The sequence below is a fragment of the Chironomus tepperi genome, unplaced genomic scaffold, assembly GCF_022539635.2.
Source record: "Chironomus tepperi strain 1889 unplaced genomic scaffold, CSIRO-AGI_Ctep_v1 contig_176, whole genome shotgun sequence".
NCBI lineage: Eukaryota > Metazoa > Arthropoda > Insecta > Diptera > Chironomidae > Chironomus > Chironomus tepperi.
In genome coordinates, this window is record NW_027226298.1 from 624,847 (window position 1) to 637,392 (window position 12,546).

The 12,546-nt window shown below is 31.1% G+C and overlaps 1 protein-coding gene across 1 annotated transcript in view; it reads right to left on the minus strand.

Moving 5' to 3' along the window:
* LOC139089171 (uncharacterized) overlaps positions 1–3,367 on the minus strand; it is a 28,108-nt gene extending 24,741 nt beyond the window's left edge. Inside the window, exon 1 of the mRNA XM_070638624.1 lies at positions 3,255–3,367. The gene's annotated coding sequence lies outside the window, so the exon portion shown is untranslated. The remainder of the gene's footprint in view (positions 1–3,254) is intronic.
* Positions 3,368–12,546: the final 9,179 nt, after the last annotated feature.

Consider the following 12,546-nt stretch of genomic DNA (forward strand, 5'->3'; position numbering starts at 1 on the left):
TTGTTTATTATTGGAGCTGTATCCCCTTGAATGCATCGTTGATGGTTTCAGATTTCTCAGGAAAATTGCAATTACGTGTATAATAAATTTATGAGCTAAAGATTGACAAGTTACTGCTAAATATAAATTATTTGTGTTATTACGCATGCTAATATGCTAATTTGTGGCATGTGACTCAGTGAGGATAGTCAAATCAGTTCTTGGAATATTCACATAAATACAATTTTGACATCATTCAAGTGGAATCAATTTGAATACCTGGGTCAGAATAGATATGATTCTTGGAATATCTTTAGGCATCAATGCTTACAAATTTGATATTATCTCGTCTGTTTTCGATCTTACAGCATCTTACAGTGTGCCATGCCACCTATTTTTGAACTTGATATTAAATTCTATAATTTAGGTATGACTAGGCACCCGAAAGTAATTTCAGCATAAAACACAGTGGTGGACAACCTTTTAATCTCGTGACACACCTCAATAATAAGCTTCGATCAAAATCACGTATGACTTACGATTCATGCCATTTTTGCAACATTTTGGTATGCCGCGGCACAGAAGGTTGTCCACCCCTGATGTAACATCACCAATATTGTAATTTAATCATGACCAGAATACAATTTGTCCTTAAATTCATTGACAAGCATTTCCTCCCCTCACTAATTATCGAAGGTCAACGGTTGACGATGAAAAGTCGAAACTTTGTGGATGAAAGAAATTTGATATTTTTCAATCAAAAAGGCCAAGAATAAAACACCAACACTTCATTCCTGATCCATATTGAAAATTCGATACTTCAAGCTTATCACAGAGAGGAAAGTTACCAGTAATTTTGAGACTTCATTTCCCCAAATCAAATCAATGATTGATGAAAACTTTTTGTGTTTTGTAACCCGAAATTCCACAAGAATCTTTAATCTATTTTTGCGGGTAGCTATAATGGAAGGCTGTTTTTGGGAAGCCCATAACAACTTGTTGATACTGCAGTGAATGTAAAATGAGATTTTAATTAGTATTCAGTGAAACTCATTATGGGTTTGGTAAAGCTATTTACATGCTGAATGTCAATAGAGCTGATAAATTATTGGATGGAAGTTTTTTTAACTCGGGTTTTAATGAAAATTTGAGAGGGGATGTTCAAATGTTAGGTAACATGATTTTCTAGAGCTTTTTTCCAGTCTTGTCACTTGTGATTCACTGACTTTAATAGCTTTAAATCAGTGGTGGACAACTTTTGTGCTACGATACACTAGTGTACTACCAAAAGGTTGCCCACCACTGGTTTGAACTGTCACATAACCTCAGAAACATATCCTCGTCACGTAATATATGAACAGATTCAAAAGTCCATTGCAGGGGTCATTTACATATAAAACTCTGCATTTTTGGGCAATAAGGAGCTATGTTATTGACTTCTTATCCACTTTCTATACACAAAAATCATCTGACCGTAGGAAGAAGGTTCTGATAATCCATAATCTTGACTCACAACATTTGTAAAAAAACCCTCACAATAAGCATCGAGAAATTCAACATCAAAATGATATTCTAAAGTGCTTGTAAGGTGTGTGTTAGACCAAATATATATGCGTATACGTAAAGAGCAAAATGCCATCCTACGTTTGGTTATAAATAAAAATTTTGCACAACAGTAAATTGATATTTTTGACATGACTAAAAAATTTTTTTGTTATCTACCTTCCTAGACTTTATGTTATCACAAAAATAAATCGTATTGATCGTACCAATATGCCTTATGAATTTTGAATAAGAATGGGAAAAATATTTTATTTATGGTGATTCCTTGCATCTTTTGCAAAAATGTAAACCTGTTTTTTTTTTGTTACCTATTTCTATTGTCTAAGTGGAAGAGATTGTGATACCCATAAATTTGGAATTATGATAAAATCACGTTTTAGAACAAATAAAGACAAAGATGCCGAAATGCGCTTAAAATTGATGTCAATCAACAGGCAGGAGTGTATCCAGAAATCAGAGGTTGAAGTCGACTTAAAATGTACTCTAACACGCAAAGAGACTGCTTTAAGGTACCGTAGTGGTCTTTCTGTAATATGAAAGCACATTGTTTGCCTGTTAGGGGTATATGGAGTCAAGTCAACTTGAGTCGACTTTTCAATAAAAGTTCGAGTCGACTACGAGCTCTGCCAGAAATGAAAGTTTATTTAAGTTTTGAACTTGTTGAAAAAGTCGAAAGAAACTTGATTCAAATATGTTGAATAAGTCAGTATTTGTCCAAAATTGCAAGTCAGCAGGCAAAGAACTTAGGTTTGTAGCTTAGGACAAACTATTAGATGCAACCAAAAATGTATGCCTGTGTATCTAAAATGCAGGTCTGCGTTTCTTGGCTTAACTCTAGAATATTATAAAACAACCCGGAAATATCGTTTGAGATGGGCTGGACATGTATTTAGACGCCCAGAGGATGCTCAATTATTTGGGATAACAGTATTTGACGTTGTGGATGGTAAGAGATCTCGACGAACACCAAAAAAAATTGATAATAAACCATTTCTAAAGTCCTTAAAATTCCGAACTGGCAGAGGTTCTCCAAGAATAGAGTTCAGCCAAGGAAGATAGTAAATAGCAACCCAAAGAGGCTCCTATCCTCCTAAACACAAAGCTGATCAACAAGCCAGCAAGTCGCCTATTTTCTAATCAATTAAGCAGTTTTAATTTGCATAAGAACATCTCATACCTATCACATATTTGGTATCATCATATAATTCTGACTGACTTAAGATATTAAATTAATGGAATTGAATCATATAAAATGATATATCTGCCCTACTAACAGTAATCTCATTTTATCTGATCTTTATTCAATAAAAAATAATTTTTTTTTTCGACAATCGACATTGAATGAAAATCGTAAAAATTATTTTCATTCCTCAACCAGTTGTTATTCCCATCAAAAAATGTAAGACAAAAAAAAAGAATCTTCTCAATTTTGTATTTTGTCGAGTGCAAAAAAAAAAGTCTTTCTCTTTTTCCGCTTCTCTTATCCTCCTTACACAATCTAATTCTTAAGAAAAGAAGGAATGAGTATAAAATATAAACCTCAAATTGTAGTTTTTTATCACTTCAATAAATCACTACCGCCTCACTGAGAATATAGCAAAAAATAAAAGAAGTAAGAAGTTCTATGGATGGAAACAAAAGACAAAAAATCCACTTTTATATTCACTTAAATAATCTTATTTTTTAACACAAAAAAATGAACTTAAACGCACGTTTCTGATTTATTTTTATTTTTTTATATATTGTTGCTGTACAATCTGCTTCACAAACTACTTTTTCGATGTTCACAGCTTGATGAAAATTTTGCAACTGAATCGAAAGGAATATGTGTGATGTGTGTTTATTATGTCGCTTCTTATGATGAGTGCGAAACACTTTGGAATATGGAATGGCATGGACCATCTTCATTGCTGATTATTTTTAAGTGCCGGTAGAATCGATGTGAAAATGAGTCATTGTTGAACAAAAAAGCTTCAATGTTGACTGTTGCGTGTGGGTCTTATTAATGACATCACTTCGATGCAAATTAGGTGAACATCTATAAATCTTTTAAAAAACATTTTATGTGAATAAATTAATTAATTTAATATTATTATATGTGCGAAACTATAGTGGCATCGTCAAAAGGTAGCCGGATTAGTGATTCAAATCACAGCATATACCAAATGGCACATGTACACCAGATTTGACCGTGAAATCTAATAAAAAAATATTAATGTGAATGTAGAAATTTTGGTCATAAAATTTAATGTTGTGACAGAATTTATGTCCTTCATTTTTTGGTACTTTCTATATTAAAAATATGTGTCATAAAGCATAAAGCTTTTGTCAAGGTCATTTCTGTTTACATTTCATATGATTAGCTACTTGACCTTGAGGAAGATGTAAGTTGTTTTTGATTACGAATTTTTTGGTGTCAATAGACGGATTTGCTGGAGTTGCTATGGTTTTGGACTATTTAAAGCTTGAATTTATAGAACTGAATGATTTTTCATGACTATGGCATTTTTGGGATTTTTGAATTTGAACCTGTTCTGTCGGTTTTGTATCGTTTTTTGGCTAAGAATCGCATGTCTAGTCCTGCATTTTTCGACTGTACATTGTAGATCGTCCAAGGCTGTCTGGCTGCACTTTTGGTCAAACCCTATTTAAGAGTCATTACGATTAAATCACCGAGAATGATATAAAAATGTTATATTAAGTCTAATCTTAATACTCATGGTGAAATCATAAGTGATAGTAGCTTCATGGTCATCTAAACAGTAAAAGTAGTCAAAAATCACCCAATATATTGATAAATCCACTTGAAGATCCAGATGCTAAGTAATCTAAAGATTGTTCTAACAGATCATAAAACCCATTTGTAAGTCTGTCCATAATGGACCTTCCAGACACTCAATGATGCACAATTAATAAGGGAAGTAGCGATGAATGTTTTTATGGACTTTTTGTTAATGACACAGATATTCATCATAGCTAGTTAGTCAACTATTTAATGCGAATAATAATAATCTACCCACACATAATTCAGTTCATGCACGAAAAAGTGACAAAGCTACGTCATGAGTTAGTCAATGTAAATTTCCTGGAACTCCTTAACATATTCGCGGATCATTACCTGACAACCGTGACTAATCAATGGTCTATTTGAGGCCTTTCAGATAGAAATGCGAAAACCACAAATTTTAGAAATTGGACGATATTTCTTAGACTAGTAAATAAAAGTATGACATATTATATATTTTTGGAAAGGTCTTTCTTTTAGGTATCCAAAAAAATTAGTTATAGTTTATGAAATTGTCCAGGGTTGGAACACAAGAGCTTTGAATCATGACAAAACCATACTTTTTAATCACCCTAGTTCGGCATGTTCCAATAACTCAAAAATTTTGTTGTTATGCTTTTATAATAGAACATCCAGCATACTAAATTGCAGTGAAGAGATATTTTGAATACAACTCTGTACAACTGAAAAATCGGTATTTCAACTCTGCCTATTTTTACATGACATTTTCACAAAAATCAGCATAATTAATCACAGGAAACGATTTTTTGAATGATCTAAACGGATTCTGATAGACAATTTAAAGCATAATTTTATGAGCATAAAAGTTTTTTGATTACATACATTTTGAATTTATAAAATACGTTAAACACATTTTTTCAAGTAAATTTAAGTTTTCATATATGTTTCACTTTTTATTATTATTTTTTGATTAAAGCATATTTAATATGTTTATTTCATTACTATGATCTTAATTTTTATAAATTAGATAAGAATTTCAACTAAATCTAAATTACGATAATATTTGGGTAAAAATGGAAAAATGCATAGAAATTACATTTAACGTATTTTATAAATTCAAAATGTATGTAATCAAAAAACTTTTATGCTCATAAAATTATGCTTTAAATTGTCTACCAGAATCCGTTTAGATCATTCAAAAAATCGTTTCCTGTGATTAATTATGCTGATTTTTGTGAAAATGTCATGTAAAAATAGGCAGAGTTGAAATACCGATTTTTCAGTTGTACAGAGTTGTATTCAAAATATCTCTTCACTGCAATTTAGTATGCTGGATGTTCTATTATAAAAGCATAACAACAAAATTTTTGAGTTATTGGAACATGCCGAACTAGGGTGATTAAAAAGTATGGTTTTGTCATGATTCAAAGCTCTTGTGTTCCAACCCTGGACAATTTCATAAACTATAACTAATTTTTTTGGATACCTAAAAGAAAGACCTTTCCAAAAATATATAATATGTCATACTTTTAATTACTAGTTTTAGAAATATCGTCCAATTTCTAAAATTTGTGGTTTTCGCATTTCTATCTGAAAGGCCTCATTTAAAGTGTCACTTATTTATGGAATACAATGGGATTGATTCATCTTCGGAGGTCCACATGGCATTGTGTTATGAGTAAAAATGTCCATAAAATGTGCGTATGTGATGAGAAATCAGTCACACAATAAGCGGAAGGTTATCAAAGTTATTAATAATATTAAACATAATTTGGCGCTAAATTAAATATTTCAAGCATAAATGAAGTTTACTGAATTGGAAACGAATATGTACACACATAAACGACGACATGGACGTTAATTACTCATGTTGGAAATTAATTATTAAGTGCTTTTTGTTAATAATTTTTTTTCTCGCTCTTTCCTTTCATCTCCGATGATTTATGACAGCATTTACTTATGTATTGTACCATAAATCTGTAGCGGCGTGTAGGTGTCCATTATGACTAACTATTTGTAATCACCTTCGATCTTAATGTTAAAATAATTAATTTATTTCATTTACGCAAACTTATTAGACATTATTAACTGTTTAGTGATAATTCTGGCGCTTCTTGTTCATTGTTAATTATTTTATATGGAAAATTTGTCTGATTATCACATACGTTAGTTCCAACCATGACCATAACATTATTTCCTTACATTACATTCATAAAATTGAAACGAAACGGAATTAAATATTGTTTATTTCTGTCCTACCTACCTACAACTCTCATTTCAACTTGCTAATTATCTAATGTTTATTTCTCTTACTTTGTCAATCAACAGTTCCTCATCATGCTCATAGGGAAATAAACTTGTACAAACATTACAGCAATTAAAAACAATTTTGTGTGATTTCTCATAATGGGTTGATTCGGAAGTGATGTCTGCTGAATTGGGTACTGTCTACTGACAGCATATCTGACTAGGGTTTTCAGCATGGAATCTGGATTTACAATTAATGCTCCGGTATTGCTTCCTGTACTAATACAATTTGATTCCATAGTTGTAAGCTGTTCTTTAAGCATGCTTATAGCTGGAGCAGAACTCATATAGACGAGTTATGAGTACTAGGGCTGTAGCAGTAGCGTATTTAGACACAACCAGCGTAAACCTTCACTAGCGTTAATCAACAATCCAATTGGCTCACCTAAAACGTGGAACGTGAATAAATTATCAGTCAATCCTCTTCCTACATCTGTAAGCTGTATCACTATTCACATCGATATCATCTAACATCTATAAATCAGTCGTCATACGTGAATAACCCCATAGATTAGTCTGGGGATTAATCAAAATAAACAACTGCTACTGTGTGGGTCTATGTTTGCAACTCAGCAAGATCATTTTTGACACATTCGCCAGGTTATCTCTTAAATAAGAATATATAAAAATAAACACCGATGAAGCGTGGTCAATTAATCAAATATAATTAATTTGATGAATTATTTTGCACATCATTTTTACGAAATTAAATGAAAATAAAACAAATTTTGCATCCAATTAATGATAATTAATATACTTCATTGGCCTTGTTAACCTTCAATTAAGATGATTATGGAATATTTTGATGGAGTCATCATTATTTATGAATTTTGTGCATAAATTTGGTGTAAATTTATTTGATGGATGACAGTGTTGGATGTTTTTTTGGTGATGTTATCTTTTGGGCTTATGGATGGTTTAACGGGATATTGGTAAGGTATGGCTGTGCTTAAGATACATTTGAGCTATACAACGTAAGAATCGAAGCATTGTTTAAGCCGAAAATGATCCAAGACAGAGTTAAGCCTTCCAAGTAATATGCCGTTATTCGTCAATACCCAACATTTATCATGAATGTACCGATTCATCTTATTATGATAGATTCACTCCACTTTTAATAAATTTCCGTCAATATCTCCTCAATCAACAATACTGAAGGACTATTACGGCATTCAATTACTTGATAACGACATCCAAATACAATTTCTAAATCTAAATTCATCAAAATTTATGATTATTTGTAATGAAATCACGAAATTCGATACTTAAACATTCCAGCCTTCCATCTATCCTCAAATATAAATGAACGTAAGAAGTTGCTTGAACTGAAAATTTAATCAAATTCATGAGAATTATCATTAAAATAATCATAAATCATGAGAAGAATAAATAAAATATTTTAATATTCTCGTAAGCTGTAAAAAAAAAATCATAAATTTAAGACAAGAATCGATGCTGAAAAGAAGAATCGTCTCATGTTCCTCATCTTTTTTAAAAAGTAACGCCAACAAGGGATGTGAAACTTTTACATTCAAAAGTTTTATGATCAATTTTAACTGTATCCATAAATTTCCTGGAATCTTGAATCTACCAATATCCCTAATGTGTAGTCCCAAAAGATGCGTAAAGTGTTGTTTCAAAAAGTGATCAATCAAACATCTCGGAAAGTAGATGCTAAAAGCCAAAAAAAAAGAAAACAAATTTCTTTGAAATGGCAGCGTAACAATTTATTATATTGTGCAGCATATAGCTCTAGAATGAGGAAAGAAAAGAATACATGAAAGTCGATTATAAAACTGAAGGTGATAAAGCTTCTTCCAACTTCTTATTTTCAATAACTTTGAGTGCATTTTCTGTAAGATGAAATGTGACTAAATTCTCACTTTTTCGGATGAATGAATGGGTGAAATACGGATGTGGAGATGGAAATTTTGCTGGATGTATTGTGTTCTACTTGTAAAAGGAAATGTAATGCTTTGGGGAGTAGAATGACTGTTGTGCACCATTGAATTATAGTTATGGGATGTTGTCAAAAATGAAATATTTATCTAGGAACAGGAAAACCAAAAATTTCAAATTCATGTAATTTCTCAAGTTTTTACAAGCTTGTAACTTACTGAATAGATAACTTTGAGCTAAAATCTAACAAAAGATTGATGACATGATAAGTAATTATGTCCATGATTTGTAAAATTGAAGATTTAAGATTGTAAACAAAGAATTAAATTTTGGGCTTTTTTAAAAGCTCCATTAAATGACGAAATGGCTATTCTCTGGTTGTTAGAGTATAATATTTGGTAAAAGTAACTAGCAAGCTCTGCTGAAGTTTAGAATTCCAGTGGATTCAAATAATAATGATGTTTATTCTTCAGAGTTCAAAAACAAACTGAATATTAATATGAAAGGGACCAAAAACTATAAAAGGGGTGATTCTCTGGATAAGTCAAATTCGTCTAATTCGTGTCTCAAAAACTACAAAATTTGCTTCATAGAAAAACATTACTTTAACTTATTAAACAAATTAACTAATTGTTAATTTCGTTAAAATATTAATTATAATATCTCAATCTGTCTTTATTTTGTATTGTTAGTCTTTAATTCCTACAAAAACAAAAAATCAAAAAATGAATTTTCTCACGGATTAGGAAAAGTTTCTCGGAATCACTAAAATTTCAATTTTTCTCTTTAATTAAGGATTTTTGCAGTGTTTAAAGAGCAAAAAACGATAGTTTTAGGTGTAATACACTCGAAATATCAACTCAACCATAGTGACAAGTAGAATAAAGTGCAAAAAATTCATGTTGAAAGTCGGAATTTGATATTTTGATTCCGAGAAACTGGCATAAAAATTGAAATATTTAATTAAATAAAGCATGACGGTAAAAAATAATTGTACATAAATGAAATCTGCACAAACGTAAGTGTATATAAAGAATGGAGCTATAAATTTGCCAGATTACGAGAAAAATTAATTCAAAGTCGAAAATTTTGAAAAAATTTATCCAAAGAAACACCCAAAGGGGAAAATCAACCAATTTTAGTTGCAAATACAAATTGAATATTAAACGACAGTTGATATATTCCCAACAAACTTATTGGATCACAATTGATCTTTGAAAATAAGAAATTGTGTATTTATATGATGCATTCCAGACATCACAAACCCATAATGTCTTCATAACTTGCCATTCTTTCGTCTTTATCCAATGAACCTTCAATTTTTCATTCTCAATTCTTTTATTGATGATATAAAATTTTAGCACAATAAATTATTAAAATCAATAGACAGATAAAGGTCACACAAAAAACATCCAAGCAAATGCAGCAGATTCATATATAAATTATTTTTTTTTTGCGGAATTGATATTTTATGTCTTCAATATTTTTATAGTCTATGTATCTGATGTTAACTGTATGTATGTATATCACAAAAAGATAAAACTTTTTCTGGATAGGCTATAAATTAAAATAATATAAATATAAAAATAAAATGCTAACATTTGCTAAATGTTATTGAAATGTGAAATGAAAAACAATATTGATCTGGATGAAAATCCGCAAATTGGGAAGGAATGAATGAGTAAACACACATCAGTAAACATGAGTGTGAGGATGCATTAAAGGATTTTATATATATTTGAAATTTTACGCAAGGCATATTGGATATACGCTCATTTAACAAATTGAGCATAAATTACCAAATCAGTAATCTGATTCTGCTGAATTATAAAATTATGTTATTCACGTTCAATTTCAATTGATACCAATTTGATATTCACATCATTTTTTTCAATAGTTTTAAATGCATTCGGAAATTTGCAGCTTTATGACTTCATAAATATTGTTTATTTATGGAATTTGGAAGGCAATAAAAGCCACACATCCTGTCAATTTCATCAATTTATTGACATCTTGTTTGACATTTCCCGATATACATCCCTGCCTGACATTTTGTGAGGGGTCTGGTGGAGATTGTAATGTTTTTGTCTGGATCGCCAAAATATCTGTAGGATATTGTCGTTTGTACATTAAAAATTGTCAATCGGAAGCCAATAGGGAGGCCATTAATCGCAATTGATCGGTACGACCAGCCGAGTAAGTTGGTAAAGAAGCCAACAGTGAAGCCAGCTTTAGGCGGTAACTATGCATGGTCATGTATCATAATTGAACTGTATGACCAGCAAAGTAAAGACGAATTGCCGTTTTTTCCCAAAAAGTGCCAAAATTCTGAAGGAGTCTGTTGACAGAAACAGTACATCATGTAGTATTGGAAATTGGCAAGTGAAAGCCAGCGTCAGAGCCAGTTTTAGATGGCAACTGAGAGTGGCGAATTAAGTAAGTTAGACCCCTAAAACAGCATAACCTACACCAAAGATGCATTCTATATTTACGCATAACATCAATATTCTTTAAAGCAAGTGTTACCATAGACACAAAAACATTAAAGTCAAAGTCATTGAACAGACATAAAATGATAAGACAAACATACGTGGGAGGCAAAATAATGAGATTCAAAAATATTCTTTTTCTTGCTTTAAAAATTTATGTGAGAACAAAATTTATAAATAGCATAAGTCGTATGAATTTATTTTTACTGATAGCTTAACGTATGACATTATCAATCTGAATGGTGTATTTAAAGTGTGTGTTGACAAACAAATATAATAACAAAAATGAATTTGTCAGGCTTCTCACTTTGATTTTGATAACGATGTGTTATCTAAGTAGTATGTTGGTGGAAGGTTAAGGTCGGTCAGGGGTGTAGGTAGGTGTTTTATTGTGAGCGAGCAATGCCCGAACGACATAGATGAAGAAGGTTCCTCCATGGAGTTTTTATGGTTCCGTTAAAGCAAGCAATAATACCAAATGTTAGCTGTTACCGTTTGGTAGCTAAAAAGACGGCATTTGGCACATACCGATTTGTGCCGCACAGGACGATAGTCTATTTTGATTCTTTTTTCACAAAATCCTGGAAAATTGAAGAATTATTGTAGTCGAAGCTAAGATCCCCTCCCTCGCTATGACCTCGATGTCCCTGTAATTGCCAGGTGTATATGCCACGTAAATATTTGCATTATCTTAAGGAATTAAGTCAATAATTCAAATATCATACAAACCACAATATAATATCGGAATTTAATGTGTATCTCATTAATTAAGGATTCATATAATCAGTCATGAGATGTAAAATGAGTAAAAAATAAGGAAAAACTTTATATTCATCCCTCCCCAAAACTCCCACAAAAACCCTAACAATATTAAATTTCATTCAAAATCTGCATTAAATTATTAATTTTAATTAATTTAATTGTGTGCATTACTGTGAATTTAATTGCATTATTAAATAATCTTCTATAAATATTCATTCATTATTACGCTCATGAAATAATAAGCACATGATACAATTTATGATAAAAGCTTCGTCTAACAAGACTGAAATGTTCATATATGAGCAACCGTTCTACAATTAGATTTTAAGGTACTTTAATTAATGTTTACTCATTAAATATTCAAGCTGTCTGCTTATTTACGTTGACAGTTTGCATTTTAATGCCTTTGATTATTGCAATAATATTACTTCGAGCATAGAAGGCCACAAATAGATCTAGAATAGCATATATGACGCCCTACAAATCACATCCAATAAAGGTCAATAGGACTTTAATCAACAGGAGTGTTACATCCATTGTTATCGGTAGGAATCACCTGACCAACAAACATTTTTCACATTTCGACATGCATAACCTACATAAATAAATGGATCTTATTCTTTACCATAGTCAATAATCAGTGAATAATGAAAGCGAAATATGATAAATTATAGAATGGAAAATCAGGGTTGGTACAATGATGATGATGATAATTCCTTTCTATAGAAAAGGAAAGTTAATTATGAAAATGGTGAAGGAAATCGATAACCATAGCTAATAAATATGAAGAGACAGTCAAAT